This window comes from Dermacentor andersoni, chromosome 8, assembly GCF_023375885.2.
Source record: "Dermacentor andersoni chromosome 8, qqDerAnde1_hic_scaffold, whole genome shotgun sequence".
NCBI lineage: Eukaryota > Metazoa > Arthropoda > Arachnida > Ixodida > Ixodidae > Dermacentor > Dermacentor andersoni.
Genome location: NC_092821.1, coordinates 76707401 through 76714320, shown reverse-complemented (window position 1 = coordinate 76714320; position 6920 = coordinate 76707401). Strand labels below are relative to the sequence as shown.

Sequence of the window (6920 nt, the reverse complement as noted above, 5' to 3'; positions counted from 1 at the left end):
GTAATTTTTAACAATATTTTATGGTTTACTAAGTCAAATGCCTTTCAAAAATCAACAAATATAACAGGAACTAGCGCCTTATTTTCAACTTGTTTAAGAATATACTCTTTTGCAACAGCAGCGCCAGTTCAACTTACTTATTTTTCCGAAAACAAAATTCATTGGGTGTAATTAAATGAAAAAAAAATTATCAATGAAACTTGAAAATCGAGTGTGCATAATTTTTTGGAAGGCCTTTGAGAACACAGGCAAGATAGACACCGGTCCATAAGTGCCAAAGTTATTTCGGTCGCCATTTTTTGTAAAGCACGGTCACTTTTGCTATTTGCATATTTAAAGGAAAGACAGAGTTAAACAAATGATAAAGATATCTGCTAAAATTTGCGCGATAACATCTGACACGTCTTCGAAAGGATGTATTTGAGTTCGGTCGATATCAGAACTGGTACTATTATTTATACTTTTTATTGTTGATAAGACTTCGTGGGTGGTGACAGGACGCAAGTACAACGATTGAGCGTTGTGAACACTTACGTATTCGCATGCAGCAGCTGGGGTTCCCTTCGTTATTATATCAGTGAAAAAATTAATAAATGCGAAAGCAAGTGGATTTAATGTAGACCACAGTACTTCAGAACGACTACCAGAAACTTCAAGATATGTGGATTGATAGTGAGTTCTCGCGGATCGCAAGCGTTTTGTAAGTTTGTTGCGATAACGCTTGAAGGCCAGCATGTAGGCGAGTATGTAGGAATGTCTAGTAAGGTTTATCTCTTGTTTTTATTTGCTGACGCATCCCAGGCGTTATCCATCGTTTTCGCATTCAGTCTGCGCTCTTTTAGCGGAAAATTCAAATGATATAATCGCTTAAAAATTGCGATAAATTTATCATAAGCATTGTTTGCGTCTAGAGGATTTCTTCTATCGCTCCAACACCATAAACAAGTTTGAAATTTTTGTTGACATTAAAGAAGCACTTCTGATAAAACTAAACGGTGGCGAATTGCTATATGGTGCTGTGGATAAACATGCTCTTCTGCCCGAAACAAACATCGATTTGGAGACAGGACGGGACTTTGTGGCGCGAATGGCGTACAGTTCTAACGCGATAGCGTTAAAATCCTAATGTCGCAGAAAATCCGGTATCGGTGTCGGCAGTGTGCGTGAGCTAAAAGTGCCGTACATATTTAATATATGTGTATGCCATAACTTTTTATTGGCATGAAGTACGTGCAGCTTATATTGCCACACCACTCCATCACTAAAGTTGCCTACATCTTTTCTTACCTTCATGACGATGTTATTTTTCGATATCTTGACAATGATTGGCCACGAACACATGCAATGGAACAAAGCACCGACAGCGCATGCTTTTGTGTTAAATATTTTCAGAAGTATTTATTGAAAGTGCGAAACGATAACACCAACCTGAGATGTATGTAGTTATGGCGCGGCTGCTCACAACCTCCGGGATCGGCCCACGCAAGAGGCCTTGTTGCTACCAGAAAGCTCGCCTTCGTGCACAGCGTTCGACACAAGCGTTTCCCGGTAAACATTACGGTTACATAAGCTGGAGCTGCCGGGAAGTGTTAAAAGCCGTCAGGGATAGTTTAACGGTATCGCATTGCACAATTAAAAAGGATGCTTAAGCGTGTTCCATGTTTCGAAGTCTTTCTTCGTTTATTACATAACAGCCTGGTTATTCTAACAAAAAAACACATATGAAGTCGCAGCAAATTAGGCGCATTTAGAGATGACTTGTTACCTGTTCGCCATAACTACATACTTCTCAGGTTAGCGTTTCAGTCTGGGGGTAAAGGCCACAAAATAATGTAAAATAAGCTGCGCCAGTTTTGAAAACTGCAGGAACTATTTGCTGAATTTATTCAGTTCTCGTTCGCGTAAAGGGCTTTGTATTTTTGGAGCATTTGTGACATGTATACAAACGTTCTTGTGACGTGAACGGTCTGCAAATGACCCTGGTGAAAGTGTAGCTCTGCTACCTGCTTCGCAATCATGATATCCGTATTCAGAAAACCACATTTAGTTGCATTTGCAGCTACTTCTAAAGCATACAGACAAGTTTATTTGTTAGCCGCTTTTATGCACGAAAACCAGAAGGCTTATTTGAGGTATTGCTCTAGAAAATTGGAATTGCCTTTCACTTTCGCATTTAGGTCAATCTCTAGCAACTGCAGGACGTATAGTTTAAAGTGAACTCTCGTTAGTCGTGAGCTCAAGCGACCGGGTAAACGAGTTCCGTAAATCTGGAGTTACAATTAATGAGAGATGGATCTCAAGGGTGCACAAGATGATATTTTGTAAGAGGCAGGTAAACAAGAAATAATAGGTGTAGGTGATCTGGTTACTAAATTTCTAGCAGACAGCCTCAGCCTAGTGATATCAGTACAAAACCTAGTTACAAAAACAAAAATGGTGTCATGTAGGGGAAAAAAAGTTGCCCTTTTATTAAAGAAACCTCTCTCGAAGTCATCGATAACGTTGGTCTTTGTCTCCAGCGTGATCTCATTGTGCTGGCGTTTCTTTGCCACCCTTCGTAGGGATACCGCTGGCAGGGTCTGCGTGGGGGACACGAAGTTTAGGCAACTGCTTCAAATTGTATGTAGACGCTTTCGGAGCTCGTTACGCTTCGTCGAAAAGGTGCGAGAAGTGTATACGGTGCCTGCACTAGAAGGGGAGCCACAATAGTTGCCCGGGCAGTCCAAACTCCTGATTCAGAATTAAATCAAGATTATAGCCTTAATTTTTCTTTTCGTTCTTTATTTGCCAGTCACCTTGAAGCAGAGGCTCGTGATGTTTCTAACTCAGTAAATATCCTCGATGCGCTTGCTATCCGATTGATTATCTTCGGCCTAATAACTCGCGCGTCTGCTCAGTTGCGATACATTTGTTCTCGTCGCGCACCAGGGCTTGGAACGCAGATGTTCGGTACTTTGTAATGGCTTGTTGCAAACGGATGTCATCGCTAATTACTCACTCATTCCGTGGATCATCACGAACCACCTCCAGCTTCGAACATTCGTTTGCTGTCGGCGTAGTCCGTGACCCACCATTTCGCGCATTGATTCAAGATAGAGCGTATACGCTTGCTCATCGTACGCGATTGATAGAGCAGGCGTAAACCTGAGTTCTTCCCTACTCCCGCACAAAAACAGAAAAAAAATAAGCGTTAGCAAGCGCCCGCTATATAAATTTTGCCAGCTATGACCTGGCCATCATATATTTTTCCTGGAACATTGCTTGTTGCAAAAAAAAAAGAAGGCAGATCCTCAAAAATATTCTCTATAGCAAAACATTAGTTTGTGCTAGTTGGTTGTTTGAGATAACTTTTTGGGCTCGCGGAGCAAGGAAACAACCAAAAAGTAGACAAAAAGTACACCCTTTGGGGTGTGTATCTGCCATAGAACAATATTCGTCATCTGCCTTGCTTGCGTTTCCTTTCTTGAAAACGCCGCGCCCGCTATTTTCCTGTCGGGAATGCTATGTAATGCTGATAACGCGCATGCCGTTCGTTACTGGAAAGTACCCGGCTCGCCGCGTTAAACAAAGGAAATGCGGCAAAAGGGTGTGATTTGGGTGTGCAAAAGGGTGTGATTTTGCTGAAGAGTAGCGCCAGGCTCGGCGCGACTTTCCATGAACGCGAATTCCGTCATTGGCAGAGATAACTGTTCGGCTTATTAGTTTAGCGTATCATCGGGAACATTGCGCACCCCACACTAACAAGCGATAAAGAGAAACTGATAAGCACGCGGTTTCTAGGCGCACGCAAAACTTGCTGCGTAACGTTGGCATGGCTCCCGACGCCGTAGCAGACGATGTGGAAAAAGCTCTCTAGCCGTGCACATGGCGTTTGCGCCGTGCCCTGTCAATTGGTTTCCTTACGAAAATAATGAACTAGAGAAGCACAGATTCGCAAAACTTGTTTTCCTTACCTTTACCGATAAGAGACCGCTCCTCCGCTCCCAACAGTCGGCTCAGCCGACCACAACGGTCTTGTTTCCGCCGGGTCGACGTAGTCTCTTTCTATGAAGTGGTCCGGGCAAAGGCGGTAGCCGTTGTACGTCTGCTCCCATGTCAGCCCCGCCAGAACGTGTAGCGTAATTTTGCCATCTGTCACATCTGAAAAAAAAAGGACAATGATTAAAGAACAGCTAAAACCGAAAGCGAAGTTTAGAGTACAATGAAGCGACGAAAAAATTCTGTCCTTCAAGGCACAGGTGGAAAAGTGAAGCGAACCTCAGTCGTCGCGCAGGTGACTCGAACTACTTCTTGTAATTCAAAACGCAAACACTGACTGCTAAGTACTTGATTTGCTTTTCCGTCTTCTACCATGTTCATGAAAATTCAAAGGTGTTCATGTCACAACAAAGAGACTGGCCAGCGGAATGGTTTCCAGTGTTACCAGTTTGTGCAGTGAGCATTGAAATACCTTCGGCAGAAATAAATTGGAAGTTCTCTACAAGTGCAAAAAAATGAAGAGCAACCGCTAACATATACCGAAGCGAAATTTCCGTATTCACGTCACCTAGCATGAATCGGAACATGTGCAACCATGAACAACAGCTTCAGTTTCTTGTAACACCCCAGAAAAATGCGCCTCGCCAAAGCAAGAAAGATATTCACTTGAGAACAACCGCAGAAGATGTTTCCTCTCGTCCTATACATAGCTCTTTCGATAAGCATAGCGCTTGTTTCGTCATAACGACTGCAGAAAGAAGGGGCTTACCTCTTGTCCGCTGGGAAACTGAAAAAAAATTTAGCCTTGCTGTTCCTCCCCGAGTCACCATACCACACAGCCACACAGCACGCCTTGTGCCCTCTCCTCAGTTTTTTTCGACACTGCAGGCACGTTCGCTGGCACAGAAAGGTAATTTTTATCTCCTGAGCATACGAAAAAACGTGCATGTGCATAGGAAGCGACAGGAGCAGACGAACAGTATGGCAGCCGACACGATAAGAGCGAAAGCCTGGCCCTTTGGTGCAACAAATGAAGCGACTAAAATAAACATACAAGACGCCGAAAAAGAAAATACCACAAGCACATTTTATTCCTACACATTATTGCTATATAGGTTGAAGAAATAGGGCCACATATGCAAAAGTTTTGAATTTTCCTTTGGCTACCAATGTCATGGCGACGCTTCATTGCCAATACCGAAACTAGCCAGACTGTCCACCTACTGGTAAAATAGCAGCCCTATAGAGCACACAACAGTATCCTTCCTGAACGTGAAGCATCGATTGCAGAAAACGCTGCTAAATGAAACCCGACCAGTGTTTCCGCTATCAATGGCGCCAAAAGGGTGTGGTAAGCTGCGCCACCACCAGTCAGCCTTGACGTAAATGTTGGCCGTGCAAATGGTATGTGCAACATTTATGCTGTTATTACTTATTTTGGCAAGTATACAATCTGCCAAATTAAAGAAAATATGGAGAAGAAGAATGCAAAAGCAAATTCAGTATAAATGTACGTTAAAATATATACATTTGCAGAAAAACATTCAGGTAATCTGCTAGTAGCCATACGTACACACTCGGTCAAGAAGGATGGGGTGGGCAAGCCCGACTAGGGATTGGTATACTTACCTGGTGCCGGGATTACCGTGATCAGCGAGGTGGTGTCCCCAGGGTGAGGTGCGGGCATTGCACTGCGCTCATGCTGGCCCCTGCCACTACCCCAAACTGGGGCAGATGGGGCATGCAATTTTTGGTAGTGGGGGACTGCGTTCGCGCTATCCCCCTCCCCTACGTATCCAAAATAAGATTGGTTAAGGCGGAGTGATGCTCCCCTATTGCGGACATGTTTACTTTTCCGCTGCTCTCGCTGAACCCAAGGGCTTCAAGGAGGCCAGTGGTGCCTAAATCGGCTGCAGAGTGGACGTCTTCGCATTCTAATAAAACATGCTCCATAGTTTCCCTAGCTTTACCGCAGCAAGCACGTGCTTTTTCCTTCTTATATTTCTCCTTATAGGTACGTGTTTTAAGGCATCCCGATCTCGCTTCGAAAAGTAATGGGCTTCCCTTTGAGTTATCATAAATTGGTTCTTTCGTGTGATTTCGTTTTGTCCTCCTAAGTAGTTACTCATGGTCGTTTTTTTTTTTACATTGTCGCCTACCATGGAGATTATTTCAGCCTCTCTGACTTTCCGCTTGACCTCCTTTGTTGCTGTTTTGCCCACCCTACAGGCCGCATACTTGATGATAAGCTTCCTAGTTCTTTTCCTCCATTGTGAATCATTGTTTTTCCTGTTCAAATACCTGAACACTCTCCCAGTCCACTTACTTTCTTCCATATTCTTCAGACGTTCTTCATACTCAATTTTACTGCGAGCTTCCCTCACTTCAAAATTAGTCCAGCCCATATCACCCTGCACAGCTTCATTTGTAGTCTTCCCGTGAGCGCCCAATGCGAGGCGACCCACTGACCTTTGGTTCCCGTCCAGGCCTGATTGTACCCCTAATTTAAAGCAAACAACTGCATTCCCCAAAGCAAGTCCTGGAACCATTACACCTTTCCACATGCCTCGGAGGATCTTGTACATATTGTATACCTATAGTGCTCTGTGCTTCATTATGGCTGCATTTCTCTTCCCCTTCACTGTTGTTTTTTCCTGTGTTTCCATATATATATTGCCTTCGTTTATGCATATACCGAGATATTTAAATTCTGTTACCGGAGATATTTCCTGGCCCTGTCTCTCCACTGTCTGTTCACTGCTTTCATTGAATACCATTACACCTGATTTCCTAACACTAAATTTCCAGCCTAAATTGTTGCCTTCCTGTCCACAGATATTAGCCAGACGTTGCAAATCACTTTGCTTGTTAGCTAGCAACACAATGTCGTCCGCATAAAATAAACGTGGGAGCTCCTACTTTATTACTGTACCCACCTATTT

The 6920-nt window shown here is 43.5% G+C and overlaps 1 long non-coding RNA gene and 1 other non-coding gene across 2 annotated transcripts; one reads left to right on the top strand and one right to left on the bottom strand.

Annotated features, from left to right (window-relative positions):
- Positions 1-2457: 2457 nt before the first annotated feature.
- Positions 2458-4889, bottom strand: LOC140212904 (uncharacterized). The gene is made up of 3 exons (XR_011889877.1): positions 4748-4889; positions 3954-4140; positions 2458-2579 (listed from the first exon to the last, which is right to left on the bottom strand). It is a non-coding gene; the product is annotated as an uncharacterized lncRNA (long non-coding RNA).
- Positions 4890-5599: 710 nt separating this feature from the next.
- Positions 5600-5763, top strand: LOC126538891 (U1 spliceosomal RNA). The gene has a single exon (XR_007601185.1). It is a non-coding gene; the product is annotated as a U1 spliceosomal RNA (small nuclear RNA).
- The last annotated feature ends 1157 nt before the right edge of the window (positions 5764-6920 follow it).